Consider the following 26,238-nt stretch of genomic DNA (forward strand, 5'->3'; position numbering starts at 1 on the left):
GCCCCAAGTATGTGAAGACTTCCCCTGGTTGAATGGGCAGATGAGAACAATTTGTTCCAATGGCTATGAAGGCTGCTGAAACAGGTGCCATGGAGAGCTTAGAGCTTGACACTCTAGAGCTCGAGAGCTTCAGACACTGAAGACACCAAGGTCATCCACTGCATCCCAGGCCATTGCCAGTCATCTTAATTTTTGTCTTATCATTGGGCTTTGTTGACTCTGGAAGAGAGAGTGAGGCTGATGACTTTGTGCCATTCTGCCTCACTTCAATCCAATTCATTCGCAAGTTAAGACATCACCCCAGGAGGTCATTGATCAGCTTCGAAACAAAGGATAAACAACAACATCCCTCTATTAGAATGTGAGCTCATTGAAGGCAGAGACTGTCAAATGTATGTCTCTGCATCCCCAGAACCTAGCTCAGTTCCTGATCCATAGGAGAGATTTCATAAGTATTTTTTCAATCATTCATTCATCCTTGTCTACATATCTATCAATTCATGCCCTCCACCACTAACAGGTTATACACACACAATAAGTAAGCACTAGTGAAATACAAGCTTCCTGAGGGCAGGGGTTGTTTCATTTTTTTCCTCTGTATCCCTGGGGTCTACCAAAGTGTTTCACAAATAACAAATGCTGGAGAAATATTTATTGAACTGAATTGCTAGAAAAGTCTGATTGAAGTATAAGCACATAACTGAGACATCAGGACTTTCAATAGAGTATGGCAATGTTAGACTCTGCCTCCCGGGTTGCCCAATTATAGTAAAAAGACAGCGGGCCTGGATTCACATCCTAGACATGTAGTTAGAGGATCCAGGAAAGGAGACCGAGAAGAAGTGGTCAGATAGGTAGAAGAAGAACCAGAATAGAGCAATGTCCCAAAAACCGAGAGTGAAGCTTGTATGAAGGAGGAGAGAGTGATCAAGTGTCAACAGCTGTGGAGAGGTGAGGGAGAATGATGATCGAGATGTCTCCTTGTCCTGCCAATACATCACTAAAATAGCCCTATTCACTGATTACAGGCGAAATGTTCAATATTGCATTCTTTGTCATAATTTTCTTGTGATTTATTCCATGGAGAAGAACTAGTTTTAGTATCATCTCATTCCATAATGATAAAAATAATCAAAATAATAACTCATATTTAAGGTACTTTGCAAATGTTATCTCATTTAATTTTCACAACTCTGGGAGGCAAGTGCTATTATTATCCTCATTTTACAGATGGAGAAACTGAGGCAAGTAGAGGTTAAGTGACTTGGTCAGGTTCACACAGCTAGTAAGTATCTGAGGCTGGATTTGAACTCAGTTCTCCCTGACTCCAAGCCGAACACTCTGTTTACTGGGTTACCAGCCGCCTCACAGCTATACCTGCAACGGGAACTTACACAAAATCCACTAAAATGAAAACCACTGAACCCACTTCAAATGAATAATTGGAAGATTTTGGTGTCCATCTGACAATCCATCTAAAAGAAATGGAACAGTATTTAGATCAGCTCTAATTCCTATGAGCTGTAGCCATTCTGACAGGAATGTATAGCATGCGTTGAAGTTGGCAAAGCACTTTGAACAAATCATCTTATTTGAGTCTCACAATAGTCTTGTTAGGTGGATGCTATAGGTATTATTGAGTCCATTTTAAAGATAAGGAAACTGAGGCTCTGAGATATTAACCATCTTATCCACGATCACACAGTCAGAATGTGTCAATCTGTCAAAGGTATAACTAGAACCCAAGTCTATCAATCTATTATGACTGATTACTATGTTTAGATTATGTTTTAAAGTCTAAACACCAGAGACAGACAACCTTCCCAGAACTGGCCAGTTAGCCATAGTCCCCAGGAGCTCCGACCACTGCTGCTTCCTCCCTATCCCAGAAAGGAACGCCAAAATGCAGGTGACCCAGAAGTCCCCTTAAATGCTCTCTGAGGCTTCTGTTTTCTGGCTCCAGTCTTCACAGAATGTCAGATTGAAAGAGATGTCACTGGCCATCTTCCATACCTGAAGAGAAGGCAGCCAGACTTTAATTGCAGACCTCCAATGATAGAGACCCCACAGCCTCCCTCAATAGCCCATTATGTTTTTTGACAGCTCTTATTATTAGAAAGATTTTTCTTAACATAAAGCTTAAATTTGACTGCTTCTTCCAAAGGTTACTCTTAGTTCCATCCTCTTGATCTGAGACAAACATATCTAATCCATCTTCTATATGACAATCTTTTGGATACTCCTGTAATTAAAAAGGGGTATCTTGCCTCCCACAGATACTATAGATTATGGGGAGTTGAGGTGGTGAGAATCAGTGTGGTCCTCAGTCTCCCATGGACTGATCTCTTGATTACTAGACGCTAGATGATATCTCCATGGTAATGCTGAGCTGTACTTGAAAACAGCTAGCATAACACAGCCCACTCCAAGACAACTCTTCTCCAGACCTGATGGTTCCTTGAAGCTATCTTTACATGGCATGATCATGAGCCATTCTACCACCTTAGTTGCCCTCCTTCAGACAGTCTCTAGTTTATTAGTAACACTCCTAAACTCTGGTACCCAGAACGGAACAAAATAATTGAGATGTAGTGTGACCAGAGTAGATTCTGCCCAAAGTCAAACACCCCTCACTTAAGACACTACTCATGTGATGAGTAGATCATCAGCATAATTAAAATCACCTTTAAATTTTATAATTTTGTCCACAGAGATACAGATTACCATAAATAATATAATTAATAGCAAAAGTATATAATAAAATAATTTAATAACTCTGTTTTGATTTTAAAGTCCTTCATAATCTGGCCCCTTCCTACTTTTCCAGGCTTCTTATACCTTAATCCCCTCCACATAGTCTGAGATACAGTGACATTGGCCTCCCTACTGCTCCTCCCACAAGACATCTCCAACTCCCAGTATTTTCATTGGCTGTCCCCCGTACCAGGAATACTCTTCCTCTTCCTTTCTGTCTCCTGGATTCTCTAGTTTCCTTCAAGACTCAGTTAAAGTCTTACCTTCTGCAAGAAGTCTTTTCAAGTCTTCCTTAATCTTACTGCCTTCCCCCTGAGACTACTCCCAATTTACCCTGTACGTATTTTGTTTGTACATAGTTGTTTGCATGTTAGACTATGAGATCCTTGAGAACAGAGTTTGGGTTTTTTTTTTTGTTAGGTTGTTGTTTTTGTTGTTGTCGCTGCAATCTTTCTTCGTGTCCCCAGGATTTTGCACAGTGCCTGGCACATAGTAGATGCCTAATAGATACTATTTGGCTGGCAAAATTAAAAGGAGAAGGGGGCAGCTAGTTGGTGCAGTGGATAGAGCACCAGCCCTGGATTCAGGAGGACCTGCAAATCCAGCCTCAGACACATAACACGTATTAGCTATGTGACCTTGGTCAAGTCACTTAGCCCCATTGCCTAGCCAAAAAATAATAATAATAATTAATTAATTAAAGGGAGAGACATTTCTCCCCATAGGAAGAAAAATGAATGATGTCTCCTTTTCTTAAGTGTCTTCACATCTATTCTCTTCCTCATTTTATCCTCTTCCAAATCCTGGGAGGTAGAGCTCCCTAAAGACTATTCAATCAACCAGTCAGTGCCGAAGAGCACAGGGATCTGATAGATGTCTTAAAATATGTGAAGGGCTGTCATGTCAAAGAGGAATTAGCTTTGTTCTGCTTGGCCCCAGAGAGTTGAATGAGGTGCAGTGGTTAGAAGCTGTAAAGAGGCAAAGTTAGGCAAGAAAGAATTTTGCTAGCGAGAAAAAATTCCCTATCAGAGCTGTCCAAAATGAAATAGGCTGCCTTGGGAGAAAGCGAGCTCCCCTTCCCAGGAGGTCTTCAGCAAATATTGAGTGACAACTTGTGGAAGTTGTCAAAGAGAGGAGTTTGGTTTCAAGACTGGTTGGACTTGATGGCCATGTCCAACCCTGAGTTTCTGTGATTTGTTGAATCTACCTAGGAATGAGTGCTCGAGTGCTAAGCACATACCATATAAGTCAACTCTTTTTAAAGAACATTTTATTATTCTAAAAATCTACTGGTCAGTAAGGTGATGCCTGTTGTCATCCCCATTGGACAATAGAGGCACGAAGAACTCAAGTGACGTGTCCCAGATCACCCAACTCTGTAGCAGCAAGACCAAGACGAGGGAGAATGCTACAGATGCTTAGAGAGTGACAAGGCGAGGCCAGAGTAACGGAGCAAGGGATAAAAAAATAAAGTCTCGGCAAGATGCCATCCTCTCAGGTCCAAGAATGATTACCTTGGAGGGAGTGTCAAATCTAAAAGCATCTGGTATCTATAGGATTTAGACTCCTGGAGGTGTGTTGGAGGGGAGGCTGCATTCATCACCCCTGGAATAGTGCTACTGGGATCATTAGCGAGGGCTCAGAGGTAAGATTTTTCGCCAAAGAATGTGCGGGGAAATGGAAAAACTATCACCTGGAATCTCTCAAAAAGCATGGCTTTGTAACAGGGAAGTCATTATTTGGGGTAGCCTTTACTTTGCTATAGCTTCACCAGCTTACCTTGCCAGCTTACGCAAGATATGCCCCCAGCCTGTTAGTCTCCAACATTCCTGTAAAACTGATAAAATTGAAAGCCCTTACTGCGGCTACAGTTCAGACTTAGAAGTTAGTAATATGGTGGCAGCAGAAATGCAAAAAAACCACACACATTCATTGCAATTCATGGAACCATCAGCTTATCAATTTGGAATCTTGGTACATCAAATCCAACCCACCTCATCACTTTACAAATGAGGAAACTGAGTCACAAAGAGAAGTGACTTGCCCAGGGTCATACAACTAGCAAGAATCTAAGGCCGAATTTGAACCCAAGTCTTCTAGACTTCAAGTCTTACCCCTTCTGTCATGCTGCCACTTAATTTAGTTCAATGGGCATTTATTAAGGACCTACTATGCATGGGAAAGGCACCATCTGTCATTAACCCCTGCTACCCATCTCTCTCCTCTTCAAATCTTTCTTCATACCATTTCCAAATTAATATTCCTATAATAGATGTCTCCATTTGTTCATTAATTCAACAAGCATGAATTAAGCACCTACTATGTGCCAGGCAAAGTTCTGGGTACTGGGAATACAAAAACAAAATTGAAGACAGCTCTTGGTCTCCAAGAGGAATTATTCTATTAAGGGGAAACAATATGTGCAAAAATAAGTAAATATTAGATAGATAGATAGATAGATAGATAGATAGATAGATAGATAGGTAGGTAGATAGATAGATAGGTAGATGATGGATGGATAGATGAATGGGTGAGTGAGTGGGTAAGTGGGTGGGTGGGTGGGTGGATGGATGGATGGATGAAGTAAAGAAGCAGGGTGAAAGCATTAACAACTAGCATAAGAGGTGACCCTTGAATTGAGCCTTGGAAGAAGCTAGGGATGTGAGGTAGAGGTAAAAAGGAGGTGTATTTAATACACAGAGGACAGCCTGTACAATGTCCTGGAGGTGGGGGATGGAATACATGTATAGGAAATATTAAGTAGGTTAGTCTCTGTAGAACATAGCGTCTATGAGGGAGTATGATGTGAAATAAGTCTGGAAGGATGAACTGATGCTATATTTGCCAAGGGTTTTAAATATCAAAGAGGGTCATTTTATGTCTTATCCTGGAGACAAGAGGGAGTCCCTGGAGATTTTTGAGCAAAGGAATTTGTGGAAGGGACCTAATGTAGAAGGGATTGATCACCTAAACCAACCCTCCCACTTTACAGATGAGGAAATTGAGATGGAGGGAGGTTGTAACTTGCTCAAGGGGAAGGCAGAGCTAAAATTGAACCCAACTGCTCATTCAAAACCTTTCCAACACACCTGACTGCCTCCTTACATGTAAACACGGGTGATGCAGACAATCTTCCTATTTTTGAGTTTTGCCATATACTCTGCGGATCCACAAGGAAGGCTTCCAAGGGCTAAGTGCATGTCTATATCACCCCCGCTGAACCCCATCTCTCCCTCCCCTGGCCATTTTGTACCAACATTCTCAATCTCAGTTTCTTCATCTGTAAAATGGGGACAATAATAGCACCCACCTTCCAAGGCTGTTGTAAGGATCAACTGGGATAACCTATGTAAAGTACCTTGCTATTAAAGAAAGGAGAGAAGCATTTATTAAGGGCCTACTATGTGCCAAGCACCATGCTAAATGCTTTACAAATCCTATCTCACTTGATCCTCACAACAACCCTTGGGAGGTAGGTGCTATTATTATCCCTATTTTACAGATAAGGAAACTGAGGGAAAGAGAGATTAAGTGACTTCCCCAGCATCACAGAGCTAGGAAGTGTCTAAGGCTGGATTTGAACCCAGGTCTGATTCCAGAGGGAGCACTCTATTCATTGCACCCCTTCCCTGTCTTTATGAATACTAGCTATTACTGTTAATACTCACCTGGAGTATGAATGGACCAATTCATTAGCAAGGCAAGACTGTGATAACGCAGGAATTCAGAAATAATCCAAGCTATGGCACAGTAGAAAGAGTGCCAGATTTGGGGTCAAAGGACGCCAAATTCAATCCTGGTTCTTCCATTTACTACCTGAGTGAATTGAGTAAATTCCCTTAACATCTCTGGTCCTCGATTTCCCTTCCAGATCAAAATCCATGGTCCTCAGATTCCCCTGGAGCCATGTTTGAGAACTCCCAGCTATCATATACCTGATGAGAAAGGAGTAGAAAGATGAAGGAGGATGGTTTCTAGATATACGGGAATACCTGGGAGGGGTGGGGGGGTCTGAGAATAAAAGCAGTCATGTGTACACACACACACACACACACACACACACACACACACACACACACGTTTACAAAAGGCCTGCCCAGTGTCACAGATGGAAGCAGAACAAAGAGCATGAGTGGGTTTCGTGAACATTCTTCTCCTTGTGCCCACATTTCCGAGCCTATGAAACATTGATGGTCAGAAATGTATGAGTGTGGGCGTGATTCTGCAGTAGCTACATTTCAGCAAGGTTTAAGTATAAAAAGCCTCGAGTCAACGGCAGAAACATAGAACCCAGTATAAATATTTGAAACAGCCCATCTATTTCCCAGCAGCCTCGTAGGCTTGTCAGTCGGGCCCCCACCTGTTTTCTCACCAAATTGCTTTACACAATCCTGGACCAGCACGAGTGCTTTTATTTTTTTAAAGGCCAAGGCAAGAGGAAAATATCCAGTTAATAGATTGATTTCATCTTATTTGATGCTCTGTAAAGTACTATTTCATTATTTGTGCCACGGAAACTGGGAAGGATTCCAAATGAAGACCTGGGGGGGATATAACACTGCTGATAAAGATACCTGAATGCTGGGCTTGATTCTCCTATCATCATGTTTCCTCTCGGCACACTCTGTTCACAGATGGTTTAAAGCTATCTACGTTCACTTACATTCACCTCAGGTCAGAACCAATCTATTTCATGGTAATCGTGAGTGATAAAATGATCACATACTGGGAGCGCTCCCCCATCCTAACTCGAGAAGTAATTGGCCAGAGTCCTGTGCTTCCCATCAAGGCCTCATTGCTGGGAACCAGCAACTGATAGCAATATGCATGTAATTAGGGATACCAGATTAGGCTCAGCATTAATTATTACTTAGTATCTGGAGAAATAAATGGGCTCCAGCGTCGAGGTTTGATGGGCCCAGGGAAAGAAGGCTGTTGATGTTTTGTTTTGGTTTTTTGCTAACTCAGCGTATTTCCAACATTGCCTTCAGGTTGCCCCATTACCAGTGTTTTCAGGATCCCAGAAAAAGAAATCAAGTATCTCTTATCCTGTACTATTAATTTTTTTAAGTATGTTGTCCTGTTATCATAATTTTAAACTCTGCCCCTTCCATGCTCAGGAAGGCGATACAATGGGAAAGGTCATTGAACATGAAGTCACCATGCCTGAGTTTGAAACCAGGGTCTGCTACGTAATACCTCTATGACCCTGACCAAGTCACTTAACCTCTATGGACCTCTGCTCCCTTACCTATAGAATGGGGTTGTTGAACTAAATGATCTCTCTAAGGTCCCTTCCACCTCCAGGTCATTGATCCTTTGATCTGCCCTACTCTTGAAGCCAGGACATCAGCCAACAAGCATGTATGAAGCGCTTCTCCTGTTCCAGGCTCCATACAATGGGGTACAGCGGTAAGATCCCTAAATTTGGAATTGTAAAACTTGAGTTCAAAACTGAGCTCTGCCACTGATGTGATCATTAGTCAATTAACTTCCCAAAGCCTCAGTTTCCTATCTATAAATGAGGAGGTCAGACTAAATAGCCTCTGAGGATCACAGCATCATTTTAAAGTTGGTACCACCTGCTTCACTTTGTTGGAGAGGAGGGGACAGTGGAGGTGGAATAATACAATGGCTCGCATGTAGCCCTCTAAGGTTTTCAAGGCACTTTACAAATATGATCTCCTTTAATCCTCACAACAGCCCTGACAGGTAAGGACTATTATCAACCTCATTTTACATTTGAGGAAACAGAGGTAGACGGCAGTTAAATGGCTTGCCTAAGGTCACAAAACTTCTGAGGCTAGATGTGAACTGAGGTCTTCCTGAACCCAGGTCCTGCACTCTATCCACCATGACACCTGGCCAGAATAGGAGATTTGTTGTTGCTCACTCGTGTGTGACTCTTTGTGACCCCATTTGGAATTTTCTTGGCAAAGATACTGGAGTGGTTTGCAATTTCTTCCTTTAGCTCATCTTTACAGATGAGGAAACTGAGGCAGGCAAGGTTAAGTGACTTGCCCAGGGTCATATAGCTAATAAATGTCCAAGGTCAGATTTGAAATCATGAAGGTGAGTTTTCCTGATTCTAAACCCGGTGCTCTGTCCACCGTGTCACCTAGCTGCCCAGGAGTGGGAGATACATTGCTTTTATTCCATAGTAGCATAGATTTAGAGCTGGAAGGGGTCTTTAAAGCCACCTAGTTCAACTCTTTCTGGGAAGAGGAGAAAACTGAGACTCAGAAAGGGTAAAGGATTTGTCCAAGATCACATTCCTTTTCCTTTCCAAGGAAAGGCTCACTGAATTGGGACTATATCCAGAAGTGACTATGATATAAAAAGAAAAAGCATAGATCACTATGAAGTAGCCAACCACTCTGAGGAAATTGGCATATCAGGGAAGAGAGAAAAGAGAAGGTGGTAAGGGGAAACAGGAAGTCCAGAAGGAGGGGCATCAAGAGGAAAATCATCATCTTTGAAAGTGTAGAATAGCGAAAAAGCCCTGGAGTAATACAACCAAAAAGCTCTACGTTCAAATTTCAAGTTTCAACTATACTAGGCACTAGCTTTGTAGCTAAGTCAAATGCTCAGTTCAAATCCTGACTTTGTTACTTTCTGCTTGTATGATCTTGGGCAAGTTATTTCTCATCTCTGGCCCTCAGTTTCCTCTTCTGTAAAGACGGGGCGGGCTAGATTGTCCTTAAAGCATCTTTCGTTCCTTTATTTCCTTGTAAAAGATAATGTCATCTTTCTCCTTCATTGGAGAGGTAAAAGACAAGGAGTGTTGAATGTTGCAGACACGTCAGATGTCATTGATATGTCAACTGGTTTTGATTAACTGCCTTTTCTGCTACTTTTGCAAAGGAAGATGGCAGCAAGAAGAATGTATTTGGAAATACCTGTGATGTGAAAATCAAAGGTATCTGTTTTCTTTTAAAATAAACAAAACTAAAGGAAATCTACAAAGAGTAAAAGGGAGGGTTGGATTGAGGACCTCTCATGAGCTGGGCACAAGAGAGATGGAGGTAGCATTGGCTATGTCTCAATAAAGAAGAGACTTCAAAAGAGACTGGAAGCCATCTCTCCAATCATCTTTGGCACTGAAACCTCTCTACCTGTCACTGGGGGACTAATGAACCAACCAAGAGCCTCGGTTCCTATGTGCCCTTTAAGCAAGAGGACTGAGCACAGGTGTTTTTTCCCGTGAAGTCAGTTCCCTGGAAAGTGCTCAAGTTCAATGCCATACTATGAATAAATAAAGGCAAATGCCATAGTGCCTAACTACTTGGGCCAATCTTGCCAGATCCTAGTATATAACGGGAATAGTATAATAGGAAATACCACTAGATTTTGGAATCTAAAAGCCTGAATTCAAATAATGTCTCTGCTATTTGTGTGACCTTGGGCAAATTGCCTCTCTAGGTCTCAATTTCCTCTTCCATAAAACTTCAAGGACTAGCCTAGTTTATCTCTAAGATTCCCTTTCATCCCTTCAAAAGTGAATGCTACCTCCTTCCTTTTGTTGGAGGTGGGGGACTGTGGCTATGGAGTGTCAGATATGCTATCAGACATGGTAGTTGTATCAGTTTGTCTTACAAGAAAATAGATTTAGGACTAGAAGAGATCTGTGATCCTGAGCTCATGGTGGAGGAGAACAGAAGATAAATAAGAAGTATGGGGGGGAAGCAGTGGGTATGGTCCAAAGTCACCCCAAAGCAATGGCCAGATCAGCACAATAGGAACAAGACCAGAGAAAGGCAGAGGCAATTCCAACCAGAAGGAAGGAAGCTTCATCTGTCCAAGAGACAATTTGAATCTCTCTCAGTCTTATTTACAGAGTCCTCTTTATGCCAAGCAACCTGCTAGCCAAGGCTACCTGCCTCCCCAGGCTCCCACTTATTAAAGTTCAGCTGTTGCTTCAGACAAGTCTGACCATCCCTGTATTGGTAATGTAGGAGGTTCTGGTGTATTTCATTAGTATGTGCCAAATTCAGAGATCCAGGTAGCAGGAGGAAAAAGAGATGGGGAGAGACCAACAAACAGAGACACAGACTGAAAGAGGGAGGAAGGAAGGAAGGAAGGAAGGAAGGAAGGAAGGAAGGAAGGAAGGAAGGAAGGAAGGAAGGAAGGAAGGAAGGAGAAAGGAAGAAAGGAAGGAAGGAAGGAAGAAAGGAAGGAAGGAAATCAGCATTTATTAATATATGGTAGGCACTATGCTAATCAAAAGCAAAAGAAAAGAGGTGCCTTCAAGAAGCTTATATTCCTATTGAGGGAGGTCATTGGAGGTGGCCGAAAAGAGGCTGCTTGACCAATTCAATTCAGTTCAACTGGGTAGTAAGCATGGTATTAGATGCTGGGAATTTTTAGAAGTGAAATAGTCCTTTATTATTACTTGTCTAGAATGTTGTAATGGGGTTTCCTTTTGAGGATGGGTTGGACTAGACCAGTGGTATCAAAGTCAAGTAGAAATGGGGGCCACCAAACTGTACATAAGGATCCCTGCAGGCTGCATATTAGAAAACCACAGATTAACATTATCTGTGTTCTATTGTATTATTATTTTGTTAAATATTTCCCAATTACATTTTAATATACTTCAGGCAGCACTGGAGGCAGATAGCTCCATGTTTGACACCTCCTCACTGGGTAATCAATGAGATCCTTTCCAACTCTTAAATTCTGTGAGTTCAAAATAGTATCTTCAAGACAGAAAAGTCACAACTCAGAATTCAATTCAATAAATATTTTACAGGAAAGTAAAGTGGTGTTGTGGAGAAAGGACCAGCCTTTGAGTCAGGAAGATAAGGATTCAATTCTTATCTCAGGTACATAATAGCTGTGTGACCTTGGAAAAGTAACTCACCTCTCAGCGCCCACAGGTGACTTTCTATGTCCATGATCACTGTGACGGACTATGATCACTGAAAAGTTGCTGATTTGCACTGAAGGAGTTTCCAACCAGGGAGTATCCTACAACAACTGAAAGAAGAAAAAAAAATCTGTTAAGTGCCTACTATGTACTATGCCAGCTGCTAACATACTGGATGAAAAACAATCTAATTCTTGCCCTCTAGAAGCTTATACTCTATTAACGGGGGTAGATGGGACATAACTTACTCCAATAAGTGAGATACAAGGCAACACATGATAAAGGAAATTAACAATCCTAGCATAGAACCATCATCCATCCTGATAGAAAAAGAATGGGGGAGGGGGGTATTTAACCTAGAGAAAAGAGGATTCAACAGGAACATAATAAGCATCTCAGCACAATATTTGAAGATTTGAGCAGAGATTCAGCTGAGGCCAGTAGTGGGTAAGATGTGTGGAACTTTTCATTTCTAGGATGGAGGGGCCATAGAGGGGGGTGGTTCTTTGTCTTGTCTTCTCAGTGATTCCTGTTCTGTGTTTGGGGAGCTATTGTTGACTGATGGAATGATCAGTTGACTGATTGAATGATTGCTGACCTCCTGGGAATAACTGACATTACCATCCCTTCTACATAAGCCATTCCCCATCGTCCTACACTTTTGATGATGGAAGTCAACACTGGTGAAAACTAAGCCTGCATCTCGCCCTTCACCAGCACCTGACTTCAAAGGGGTTTCTCCTACAGCCATCCTATCGACTCAGGCCTTCCCATATGTATGTATTTTTCTTTTCTCACTTTCGTGCTTACAAAAAGCTCTTTGGTCTCTCCGTAAGAGGTTTCAGTGCTAACAGCACCAGGCCATCCTTCCTGAATCAAGCCCTTGTAATTTCCTTTTCTGCAGTGAGAGAGCCGGTTTGCTCTTTCATGTGCATGATCTGAGCTTGGCCCCCAGTCTAGAGGCTGATGATACTCCTGCAGTGATGGCCACAGCAAACATCAGCTGGGAGATGATGCATTTCTATTCCCCTGTTGAGCACCACTCAGCCCTCTCAGTTGTCCCCTGGAGCTAGTCTACTAGCAAGCACAGATTCTCCTGTAGAATCAACCTCTTGAGCTCACAAGGGGGTCATCTTTAGCCATCAGAGTGGGACTTCAGTGTACAATATGTATTCTGTGATTGGCATTCTTTCAAATAAAGGAAATTGAAGTCTGTGAAGCTGCTGCAAGATAGATGTTTCAGAAGGATGGACTCAAGCTGCCAGCATTGAATTAGTTGCTGATGCCTTCTGGAATTCTCCTCCCCTAGGCTCTTGTCAACACCTGTTGCTTGTTTTTGGCATTCAAGTTTGTAAGAAGCATCAAGAAAAAATAAATGCTTAATCAATTTATCAACTGTGTGCCAGACACTGTGCTCTGTATTAAAATACAAAGACATAGGGGGGCAGCTAGGTGTCGAAGTGGATAGAACACTGGCCCTGGAGTCAGGAGGACCTGAGTTCAAATCTGGCCTCAGACACATAACACTCACTAGCTGTGTGACCCTGGGCAAGTCACTTAACCCCATTGCCTAGCCAAAAAAAAAAACATACAAAGACATAAATGACACCAACCCTGCCCTCACATTCTATTGTTACAAGTTCACAGATAAATAAATATAGGATATGAACAAAGTAAATATGAAGTGATTATCAGTGGAGGGAGGGGAAAATAACAACTGGGGAGTCATGAAAGGCTTCTTAGAAGAGGTGGCACTCAAACTGAGCCTTGAAAGGCAGTGGTCATTCAAAAAGGCAACGGTGAGGAAGAACCTTCTAGGCATGGGGGCAGCCTCTGCAAAGGCATGGTGTTGGGAGATAGAATGTCAAATACAGCAAAGAGTAAGAAGACCATTTTGGCTAGAATTCAAAGTGCATGAAGAAGAGAAATGTGCAATCTGCCTGGAAAGATAGAAAGACTGGAGCCAAACTGTGAAGAGCTTAAAATAGCTTAAAATGGAACTATGACTTTTGGAACACCCAAAAGTATTTTGTCCTGATCCCGATAGGGAACCACCAAGGTTTTCTGATTGAATGATTGTTGACCTCCTAGGAATAACTGACACTACCATCCCTTCTACATAAGCCATTCCCCATTGTCCTACACTTTTGAGATGGAAGCCCCACTGGTGAAAACTAAGCCTGCATCTCTCCTTTCACCAGCACCTGACTTCAAAGGGGTTTCCACTATAGCCATCCCCTACAGCAAGGACTAATATGGTCAGACCTATGTTAAGGAATATCATTTAGAAGATGGATTGGAAAGGGGAGAGACAGAAACAAGTTAGGAGGCTGATTTAAGCTCACCCTGACTCAGGACAGTTTCCCAGTAGTTTGGGACTCTGGAACAAAATGAGGCAGTTATTTGAAGAGCACTGAAGATCATTCAATAGTTAATGAAAAGAGATTTCTTTAGCCATAGCCCAGGAAAGATATTCAATTAGGATCTGCACTGAGGACACCGAGAGTTCATCCAACTAAGTGAAACTCCCCTGCTTCTGAACTGCCCATGGTGGTGTGCCAGCCAGGAATCAGAGAAAACTGGGAGTTCCTTCCGGCCATTTTGTACTTGAGCAACCCCGAAGTGATGTCAGTGGCCGAAATCTTTAATCCTCTGAGTCAATCAAGTTTGATTTGACTGCCTTTTTGGGTGGGTGGGGGGTTAGGCAATGGGGTTAAGTGACTTGCCCAGGGTCACACATCTAGTAAGTGTTATATGTCTGAGGCCAGATATGAACTTAGGTCCTCCTGAATCCAGGGCGGGTGATCTATCCACTGCACCACCTGGCTGCCCCAGTTGTTTTCACTGTCTTTTTTAAAGAAAAACTCAACTAACATAGATAGAGGAGGGAGATTCGGATAATGGTCTCACCAGGTAGGATGTGATGAGAGCCTGGACTGGAGTGGTTGTGGCATGAGTCCAGAGAAGGAGGTGAATTCTACAGATGTTGAGGATATAAAATTGATGAGTTGTGAGAAACTGATTGGATTAGTAACGTACCTGGCAGCAGCTGATGCAGATCACCTAGACTAAGGATTAAGATTTAAGAAGCCCCATATTGCATTATCCCCTTCCCTTATCTTCCAGCTTGTGCTCTGTGGGGTAGGCTTTCCTAGTCCTTTGCCCAAAGGCTTTCTAAAATTTCCCCTTTGGGTTACGTGTGTCATAGCCAACAAGACCATTTCAGGTGAGATTTTTACTTGTAGCTGATATGTCCATAGAGATCTAATATTTGTGAAGGCTTTGTGCACAATGTCTCTCATTGGCCTCACAATAGCTCCATGATATAGTGACTAGAGGGATTGAATTTTACAGCTTTTTACAGATAAGAAAACTGAGCCTTGAAAAGGGTGAATGACTCAACTTCACTCACACAGTTAATAAGCATCAGCAGAGTCATAACTAGGGCAGGTCAACCAGAACTTTGCCACAGGATGCTGAAATTTAAAGGGCGCCAATGACAGTATACCAATGACCATAGGGAGAGATTCCTCTCCCTAGTAAGATCCTTCTCCTGCCATGCCTTGCCACATGCCTCATCTAGGTTACAAATTCCTACTTAAAGTTCTGAATGTGAGATTCAGAGCCCAGTTCAAATCCTGATCTTCCCAAATACAAGTCCAGCACTCTATTTACCATATTCCCTCTGATTCATAGTTGAAAAGGCTCTTAGAAGGCATTTAGATCTACCCCTCACTACAGTCAGAGCACTCAATAAAGGCAGCCCACACTCTTTTGAGATCTCTAGGCACAGCCTGCCTCAAAGTCTGACCCATACAGGGCAAAGCCAACACATCAACAAACATTTATTAAGTGTTTGCTGTATTCCAGGATAAAGATGGCTGCTGATTGTCTGCTTAAGCTGTTCATAGATGAAGCTTTTAAACATGAGGTGCTCAAACAGTGAGAATATATAGGATGATAGAATCATAGATTTAGTCCTGGAGGTTACCTCAGACAGAGGTCACTGAGCCTAGCCCCTACATTTTACAAATGAGGAAATTGAGGCTCAGGTTAAGTGACTTACCCAGAGTCAAACAGACAGTAATCAATCCTGACGCAGGGTTTAAAGCAAAATCTTCTGAAGCCAAGTCCATTGTTCCGTGGATTATGCAATGCTTCCTCTCATTACCACTTATTTGGACCTTGATTCAATCCAATTCAATTCAACAAGTATTTATTAAACACCTACTATGTGCCAAGAGGGCAGCTAGGTAGTACAGTGGATAGAAAGCTTGGCCTGGAGTCAGAAGATCTGAATTCAAATCCAACTTTAGCCACTTATTAGCTGCATGCCTCTGGTATTAGACAGGTAAACACACCAAGTCCACCATTTCTTAGGTAGAAGATGCCGAAGGACTTCTAACACCTCTCTCACTAGCAGGTTCACTTTTGATCCAGTCAGACAGGAAGACAGGAATGGAGTCATAATAAGGGGTTAAATGAACTTACTTTATTCTAGTCTAGTCTTGTCAAAGGGAGTTTGCTGATAACAGGAGCACCAACTCCTACAGCATTCCCTAACAACTCTTCTCACAGGAACCGGTGTGAAGGATGAAGGAGGGGCAACTACCCCTTCATGACAGGCACAACTTGTGCTCTCCCCTAAATCCCCTCAAGCTTTAATGGGGGCTGGTTGAGCCAAACACACCGATTCCCCCTCCCAAGCCTTGATGGGGGCCAATCAATGCAGGCACAGTGTTCTGGCTCAGGCATTCACTCCTAAGGGAGTCCCCAGTCACTGATCAGTGCCCACTTGCTTTATAGGGCAACAGACAAAGAAGGCATACTGCCAACAATAGCCTTACAATTTTACACTACTTCATCCTTATATCTACTGTGACTGTGCAGTAGAAACTGTTTTCAACCAGGATCATGAGAACTCACATCTAACACCAGGAAACTGGAAATTGTTATGGCTATGGATCCTGGGAAAGAAGACTCTAAAAAAGAATAACAAAAATCCACCTCACATACACTAAAATTCACCTTACTTACACCCTGGGCAAGTCACTTCACCCTATCTGCCTCAGTTTCCTCATCTGTAAAATGAGCTGGAGAAGGAAATGGCAAACCACTCCAGCATCTTTGCCAAGAAAACCCCAAATGGAGTCAATAAGAGTCAGACATGATTGAACAACAACAACAAAAGAAAATGTGCCGAGAACCGGGCTAGACCCAAGGGAAATACAGACAAAAGTAAAGTAGTCCCTGCCCTCAAGGAATTTACATTATACTTGGAAGAAACAAACATACAAAGGAGTAAATACAAATATATACAAAATAAATACAAAACAATTTTGAGGGTTTCAGAAGTGCTAACATCCAAGCAATCAGGGAAGGCTTCCTGTAGGAGGTGATATAAGCCAATCATGGGCTTACACAACTACATAACTTGCTGGGCTTATTCTGGTCCATGTTTGTCATGTTGAAGTTCTTGGATGCCCAGATTCTTGAGTTAGTGGGAAAAATTAACTTTGCCAGTACAGGATGGGGAGGGCATGGTTAAATAGCAATTTGTCTGGAAAAGTTCTGGGAGCCTTAGTGCACCACAAGCTCAATATGAGTCAGTAATGGGAGATGTGGGAGCCAAAAAGCTGATACAATCTTTTTTTTAAAATAATACTTTTTCCCCAGTTACATGTAGAAACAATTTTTGACATTCATTTTTTTTATTTTGAGTTCCAAATTTTCTTTCCCCCCTCCCTGAGACAATAAGTAATTTGACATAGATAATACACGTTTAATCATGCAAAACATACCATCCTATTAGTCATGTTGTAAAAGAAGATACAGAACACAAAAAAATATAGAAAGTGAAAAATAATATGCTTCGATCTGCATTGAGACTCCATCAGAGCTTTCTCTGGAGATGAATAATATTTTTCATCATGAGTCCTTTGGGATTGTCTCGAATCATTGTATTGCTGAATAGAGCTAAGTCATTAACAGTTGCTTATTGTTTCAATGTTGCTATTACTGTGTACAGTGTTCTCCTGGTTCTGCTCCATTCACTCTGCATCAGTTCATATAAGTCTTTCCAAGCTGATACAATCTGGAGCTAAGCTGAGAGCCAGAGCTTCCAGGGATATGGAAAGAAGTGACAGTCCTGCTGTACTCTGCCTTCATCAGGCCATATCTGGCACATCATCATGCTCAATTCTGAGCGTTCACAGTTAAGGAAAGACATCGATAAGTGGGAGAGCATCCAAAGGAGGGTGACTAAGATGATGAGAGTCCTTGAGGCTATACCTTATGAGGGTGAATTAAGGGAATGGGAGATACTTAGCCTGGAGAAGAGAAGATTCAGGCTGATAGTCTTCTTCAAGTATATGAAGGGCTATCATGTGAAAAAGACATTAGACTTGGTCAGTTCTGATTGTCCTAAAGAAAAAACCAGGAGACAGAGGTAGAAATTGAAGAAAGTTAGATTTAGGATTGATGTCAGGAAAAAAGAATCTAACAACTAGAAATCTCCAAGGGTAGGATCAGATGTCTTTGAAGGAAACAGGTTTCTCCTCCTTGGCTGTCATCAAACAGAGGCTAGACAAACCTCCAGAGTATATGATAGTAGGGATCTTTTTGGGGAATGAGTTGGACTAGATAGATGCCAAGATCTCTCCAGATTCTAGAGCTATGATCTGGAGAGGTATGGGACTTGTTCTATTTAACCCCAAATGGCAACACAAGGAATAGTAGATGGAGGGGAAAAGAGGCGAATTTGGGCTCCAATGTCAGAAAAAACTTCCTAACAATAAGATCTATGTAGAAGTAGAATGAATTGCCTTTGGAGGTGGGGGGGAGGAGGGCTCTCCCTCCTTAACATTGTGCAATCAGAGGCTGGATGGACACAAGTACATTATAATGGGGATTCCTTTGGGGTGTGGGTTGGACTAGTTGGCCGCTGAGGTCTCTTCCAATTCTCAAAGATTCTGAGAAATTGTTTCTCTCACATCTTTTGAGTCTTCTTGTTAGTGATATTAAACATCTAATAAAAACCAATCTCTCCCCAGCCTCATGTATTTTTACGTCTGATACGGCATCTCCAAAAGGTTTTGGGCCATTACTGAAGATTCAAAATGGCAAGAGTAAGCGTCTTTGTAACCCCTCTTATTTAATGAACTATTTTGGAGGCTCTGGCAAGAGAGCTGAAAACTGGATTTCCTCCTGCCTTCAGGGCAGCTGTGTGAATAAAGAAGGGGATATAAGGAGTCCAGGGTGTCTCTACTCCAAAATGTCTCCCTCCTCTTTAATACTTCAAGTATCTATGATCTTACAGATTTCTCATCTGAAAAAATCAAATGCCTACTAAATGCCAGACACTATGCTTGACACTGGAGATACAGAGAGAATTAAAAACAGTCCTTGACCTTGAGAAGCTTACAATCTATTTGAGCAATGCTACCTATAAACCAATAAATAAAGCCACGATCATATAAGGAAGAGAGAGAGAACTCACAACTAAGGGGATTGGGAAAGGCTTCCCGTAGGATGTGGGGGCCTGAGCTGAACATGAAGGAAACTGGGGATTGTAAGCACAGGATTGAGAGAAAATAGCCTTGTGCAAAAATGGGGAGGGATGCATTTGGAGAATTGCAAGAAGAGTAGTTTGGCTAATACATAAAATGAATGCATGCGGGCATGAATGAATGAATGAATTGCATTTATTAAGAGTTTACTATGTTCCAGGAACTGTGTTAAGTGCTGGGGATACAAATACAGAAGTGAAGACAGTGCCTGCTCTCAGGAAGCTTACTTTTTTATTGTGGGAAACAAGGCTATAGAAACAGAGTGGTGACCAGGGAAGGGTATTTTGGTTTGGGAAGTTAAAGTGATAAGAAGTGATCAATTGACATGCCCTTTCCAGAGGCAATTGATTCTTGTTGCTGCTGCTCATTCTTCCTTTTCAAAAGAGAGCCAATGACATCATGAGGTGATGTCCTGACTTGCCTGTGAATTGGATTTAAGTGAGACAGAGTTGCACAAAGTTGTCAGCCTCACTCTCTCTTCCAGAGTCAGCTCTCTCACTCTCTCTTTCAGAGTCAACAAAGTCCAGTGACAAGACAAAAGTGAGGATGACTGGTAATAGCCTGGGATACAGGAGATGACCTTGGCATCTTCAATGCCTGACCAAGCTCTGCACCCTCCAAAGCACCTGCTTCAGTCACCTCCATGGCCGTTGGAACAAATTGGTCTCATCCACCTATTCTGCCAGAAGTCTTTATATGTTTGGAATAGACATCCCCCTATCTCACCAATGGGTTTGAGAATGGTCAATTACCCTCAGCCTGGCTTAGCCTGTCTGCCAAGATGGTTTTACCACCCTGTGCATGCTACAACTTCTTGGAGCCACAAAAGAGAGTTGAATGAAAAGTGGACACCAAAGGTGAATAAGCAGTTCCGAACAGGGCTGTGAATTCCCTCACACCAGAGGTTCTCCCTGAACATCTCATACTTCCCAAGTGATAGCATTGATTGGATTATAGTTATCAGAGCAATAGGTAAGAAGCTGTGACTGAGGGAGGGGGAAGATTAAAAACATGGCAGCAGAGCAGAAAATAGCCTTCATAAAGAATGGTCCCAGTGTGGGAACTTCAGCTGAGCTGCTTAGCTCCTCCAGGGTGTGGTCTCTGGAGATCCAATTTGAAGTGTGAAACAGTACTGGCAGCAGGGCAGAAAATAGCTAGAATAAAAAAGCATGATCCCATGGGGGAACTGGAGGTAAGATTTTAGTTTCTTATGAGGGTAAAGGGCGGTAATGGCCAATAAGCCTTAAAAGATAGTCTAGAAACACAGGTTGTAAAAGTCTTTCGATCCCAAGGTGAAAAATTGGCATTTTATCCTAGAGGCAATAGGGAGCCATTAAAAGTTTTTGAGCAGTGGAACACTATTCTCAGATTTGTGCTTTAGGGAAATGATTTTGGCAGCAGTGAGATGGGCTAAAGAATGTAGAAACAGGTAGGTCTTCTTTGAGAGTTTTTTGTGGCTGAAATCTATAAAAATAAGAACCACTCTCCAACTGAAAAATGGCCAAAGGAAATTAACAGGTGGTTTTCAGAAGAAGAAATCAGAGCTCTCAATACTAGCATGAAAAAAATCCTCTAAATCACTATTGATTAGAGAAATAAAAATTTAGAAAAAACTCTGAGATACCACTCCAAACCTATCAGATTGGCTAACATGACAGAAAAGGAAAATGACAAATTCTGGAAGGGATATAGGAAAATAGGGTTACTAATGCACTGTTGGTAGAATTGTGAACTGGTCCAACCATTTTAGAGAACAATTTGGAACTGCACCCAAAAAGCTACAAAACTGTGCATTGCCTTTGACCTAGTAATACCCCTACTAGATCTGTATCCCAAAGAGAGTTATTATGGCTGAAAAATTTACCCACCTCAACCTATAACTAACCAGTCAAGCAATGGGCATCTCAAGATATACTAGGCCAGTCCTCAGATAATAAACATACAACCTATTATAAGAACCAATCTCAAAGCCTTTCCAGCATGGTAGCACTTCCCAGAATGAGTAGTCTCCTGCACAACTTTAGAGGACCTGGGCTTACCACATTCCACCATGATGAAGCATCAAAGATAATATTAGTAGAGCATCTCTCCAGATAACATTAAAAATTCCACCATTGATGATTCATTCCTTTGGTCTTTGAAAGGATTGGAGTTTTTTGTTCATGTGTTCATCGTTTAGCCTTAAAGAATCTGTCTACCTCCAGAGAGAGAACTATGAGACTCAGTGCCAATTGAAGCATATTTTTCCCCTTTATTTTCTTGCTTTTTTTGCAACATGCTAATGTGGAAATATATTTTGCATGACTTCATATGTATAATGGGTATTGTATTTCTTGCCTTCTCAGTGGTCAGGAAGGAATAGAGGGGAGAGGATTTGAAACTGAAAATAAAAATTAAAAATTAATCACTACTCTCCTCTTGACAGAGAAAGAATGGAGCCAAGATTCAGGATAAGACATATTTTTGGACATGACCAATGTGGGAATTTATTTCGTTTGACTATTAATATCTACTAAAAGGATTTTGTTTTTCTTTTTTTCCAATAAAGGGTGATCAGGAAAGAGGGAGAAAAAATTATAAATTCTTGGGGTTTTTTTAATAAATTTTTTTTCAAAAAAGAATCATCTTTGAAGTCAAAAGTAAGAGTTGAGTCTCTGAAATGGGTAGGAAGAAAGATACATTGGGAAATGTAGGTGATAAAAAAAGAAATAATTTTAAGATGCAGGTACCCCTGTGATAGTATTGCCTTCTACTACTTTCAACTAACATCTCAAAAGCGATTCTGACAGCTAGAGCAATAACCAGCAAATCTGATACCTAACCCAAGCATCACAAAATGTACCCAGGACAAACATTAAAGGCAGGCGCCCTCAAATCAAATTTTTAAAACAAATGCAATTGAAGAGTAGGGGAAGGAGACATGGGACTACAGAACAGAGCCCCTGAGATACCGTGAAGTCACTGCCACCGAGTACAGCATCAGAGAAAGAGAGGCAGTCTGAGAAGGTAGTTATAAAAGGGAAGAGGGAAGAGGGAAGAGGGAAGAGGGTGGGGGCCAAGTGAAGGTGATGATGCTACATCAATGCTTCTTAGTTCTACAATCCCTGGTGTAGGTATTCTGGAGCAGCTACTGCCAGGTAATTCATTTATCCAGTTTGTCAAGCTCCATCACTTTCACATCCTCAACGTCTCTCAAGGACCAAACCTGACTAGTTTACAATTTCGCTTGCAGGTCTGCCTGATTTATTCTTCATCACAACCAGTCACTCCAAAACCCCTTTCTTAAAGGCCATCTCCTCATCATGCTGCCTGCATGTTTGCCATTATCCTCGTCTCCTTTTCCCATCTTCGCCTCCCCTCCCCCTGCAAGCTTGAGACATTGGACTTTGATAGGGAAGCTTTTGCCTTATCTTGACTGCAGCCAGACCTCTCAGGAATTGCCACAGCCCATCCATGACAGCTACAACCTGCCCCATCCTCTGCCCTTTGGGTGCTGTCTCCCCCTCCACAAGGCAAGTTCCCTGAGGGCAAAAGCTGCAGTTTTTGTTTGTCTATTTGTTTGTTTGTTTGTTAGAATCATTAACAGACTCCAAATAGAATGAACATTTATATGTACACAGTAGAACAGAGAAAGAGGATTGTTCACTAAATGTCAGATCTCTATTATGAGCAACTCCTGCTTTTCTTGTTAAGTTGTTGTTGTTGTTGTTATTCATCCGGTTTCATAAAGGACCAATGACATCATGGGGAGATGTCTTGACTTGTGAGTGAAATGGATTTAAGCAAGGCAGCATTTCACAAAGTCCTCAGTCCAATTCTCTCTTCCAGAGTCAACAAAGTCCAGTAGCAAGACAAAAATCAGGACAACTGGAGATGGGCCAGATGCAGCCAATGACCATGGTGTCTCCAATGTCTGACCACGCTCTAAGCCCTCCACAGCACCTGCTTCAGCCACCTTCGTGGCCATCAGAACAAATTTTTCTCATCCACCCATTCTGCTGGGGTTCATTTTTCACAAGCTTGGGGTAGACATCCCTCTAACTCATCAACAGGCTTGAGGCCTGCCAGTTACTCTCAACCTGGTTTAGCCCATCTGCTGAGAAGATACTACCAGGGTATGGCCACTGTACATGCTACAATTTCTTGGGAGCCATGGGTGAGAGATGGGTGAAGGTGGAATGGACACCAAAGGTGGATGAACAACCTTGGAAAGGGCTCCGAGGGCCCTCACACCATAGGGGCTAGTCCTCCCTGAATACCCCATGTACCCCTCTTCTTAAGTACATAAGCAAGGATTGATTTGTATCTTCAGTGCTTACCACAAAGCCTGGTACGTAATGTTTTATAAATGATCTTCCCTTCCATATATCTATCCATCCATCCATTTATCCACCCATGCATCTATCTATCATCTATGTCTCCAGTGCTGACCCATTGAGTGGTCATAGGACCACTGGTCTACAGCTGGGGCTCAAAGGTCATGTAGTCCAGCTCCTTGATTTTACAGAGAGGAAAAACCAAAACCGAGAGAGAGAGAGAGAGAGAGAGAGAGAGAGAGAGAATGAGAGAGAGAGAGAGAAAGAGAGAAAGAGAAAGAGAGAGAGAGAGAGACAGAGAGAGAGAGAAGCAACAGCACAAAGGAACATTAGTGCTAGAATCAGGGGACCTGGGTTCAAATCCCACCTCTGAGGCTTGCTACCCTGTGACCTTTAGCAAGTTATTTAACTTCCGGGGTCTACCTCATTTTCTCATCTGAAAAATTGGGAGTTTCAGCAAGATGACCTCTGAGGTCTTATCCAGATCAAGATTGATGATCCTAAGGGAATCATCCAAGGTTACACTGGCAATAGTTAGGATTTGAACCCAGGTTTTCTGACTCCAAAGCCAGGGGTCCTTTCACAAAGGCAGCATCATTGAGTAAAAAGACTACCCCATTTGGAAACAGAAAGTTTAAGTTCAGATCCCAGTTTTGCTATTCATTACCTGTATGACTTCTCCTACCCTCAGTTTCCCCATATGAAAAATGAAGGGCTTGGACCATATAAGGTCCTCTCCAGCTCTAAATCTTTGATCCTGTGGTCTGCAGACTCCCACAGCAGCCTAAAGCATCAGGCCCCTGCTTCCTCCTAGCAGCATTCACTGACAACCCTGACCCGGCTGTACCCCTTCTGGGGTTCTGTGGCTGATAGAAAGAAACAGCCATGGTTTACCCCCCTCCCCCGTTGTCTCGTGCTGTCTGTAATTCATTCTTAAATCCTTAACTGCTGTGCTCTCCCACGCCCTTCCTCCCACACCTCATTCTGTTCAGCTTCTGCCTTCAATCCCCTTCAGCTCCATTTTTCTCTCCACCCACACAGTAGAGCTGGTGCCCTCTATCCCTGCTTCCTTGACACCCCTTACCACTTCAGTTCCCAGGCCTAATTCACTATCCTCCCCTGTTAGATTCTCAGCAGGAGAGAGAGTGTGCGTGCTTGTGTGTGTGTGTGTGTGTGTTCCCAGTAACTTTGTCTTTACCCTTCTCAAACACCCTCTCCAACTTTCCCCAGCTCCGAACCTACCTCACTGAGAAACATCCCTCTCCCCAACCGCAATTCTTAAGTAATCAGCAACTGAGTGTCCCCTATTAGACTCGCAACTGTGGGGAACATGTACACGGGCAAACCTGATGTGGTAGCAGAAGTCAGGAGACTACTTAATTGCAATGGTTCATTAGTGAAAGAGGGTGAAGGATCTGGGATCTCAGCATGAACCATTAGGGATCTCTGCCATCCTTAACGAGGGTCAGGAAGATCCAGTCTGTTGGATCTCGCTTGGGACCAGAATGAGTTCCCAGATTGGGAGAAAGGTCTTCTTTCCCGTTTTCTGATTAGCAGGCGCAGACAGAAACATAATTAGCATATTTTGATAGAGAGGTAGGGAACACGTAAAGCTCCCAGGCAAGTGACCCAAATGGACCTTCAAATGACGGAGGGGAGGCCGAGTGGAGTTATGGGTGGATCATTGGAATGCACAGTTAAAGAGGAACCAACCTGGGGCTCACCCTCTAGTCTAGAGGGAGGAAGTGAACTATTTGGTAACTTCATATTTAATTAATTATTCCTGCTAACCAGGTGCTAAATTCAGTTGTTCCTGTGATGCTAAAGGACTACACAGGCTGTTGGTTCCCTGAGACAGCTAGGCTAGGCCTGGATTCAAAAAGTTCGAATCCAACCTCAGACACTTACTAGCTGTGTGTCTGTAGGCAAATCGCTTAACCTGTCTGCCTCAGTTTCCTCAACTGTAAAATGAAGATATAATGGCACCTACTTCCCAGGGTTCTTTATGAGATAAAGTATGAAAAGTGCTTTGCAATCCTGACAGTATAATACAAATGTTTGTTATCATTATCATTATTATTATTATTATTATAAAAATATTTTAAATGCTATATTCCTTGCCCTCAAGGAGCTTACATTCTACCAGTGGTGGGAGAGGGGAGAGGTTGGTGTCCAGAGGTTTCCAAAGTGGGTGATACCACCCCCTGGGTGCACTAGTATGATCCAGGGGAGCAGTAGTGGCCTCTGGTGCAATTGGGTGGCATTGAATAAAAATAAGGGGATGGTGGAAGCACAAGGAAAGAAGAGAGAGAAGAAAATTTTGAAAAACCACTCATACATGTTTCATCTGTTATATAACAGAATTAAAGTCATAATGATTACATTATTTTCCAAATAAACACACAAAATGCAAGTTATAACCAATCGGTGGTCAAGTCTGCCAACAGGTCTTAACAAACTAGTGCTGGCAAGTGAGTGTGTTGCACAGTCAGGGAGTCTAGCATTCATCAGCAGGAATGTGTGTATGTTTACGGTACGATATTATATGGTTACATGACACAATATTTCATCATCAAAATTTCAATGTGGAAAAAACCAGAAATTTACAATAAATTAGTCAATTTAAGATGCTCATTTCTAAAAAAAAATTTTATAATTTTTGAAATGCCACAAATTTCAAAAAAAACCATTAAAGGGTTAAAGAAAGTAGATTTCCAGGGAAGGTTCTGAG

This window comes from Vombatus ursinus, unplaced genomic scaffold (assembly GCF_900497805.2).
Source record: "Vombatus ursinus unplaced genomic scaffold, bare-nosed wombat genome assembly UNPS02014932.1, whole genome shotgun sequence".
In the NCBI taxonomy this organism is placed as follows: Eukaryota; Metazoa; Chordata; class Mammalia; order Diprotodontia; family Vombatidae; genus Vombatus; species Vombatus ursinus.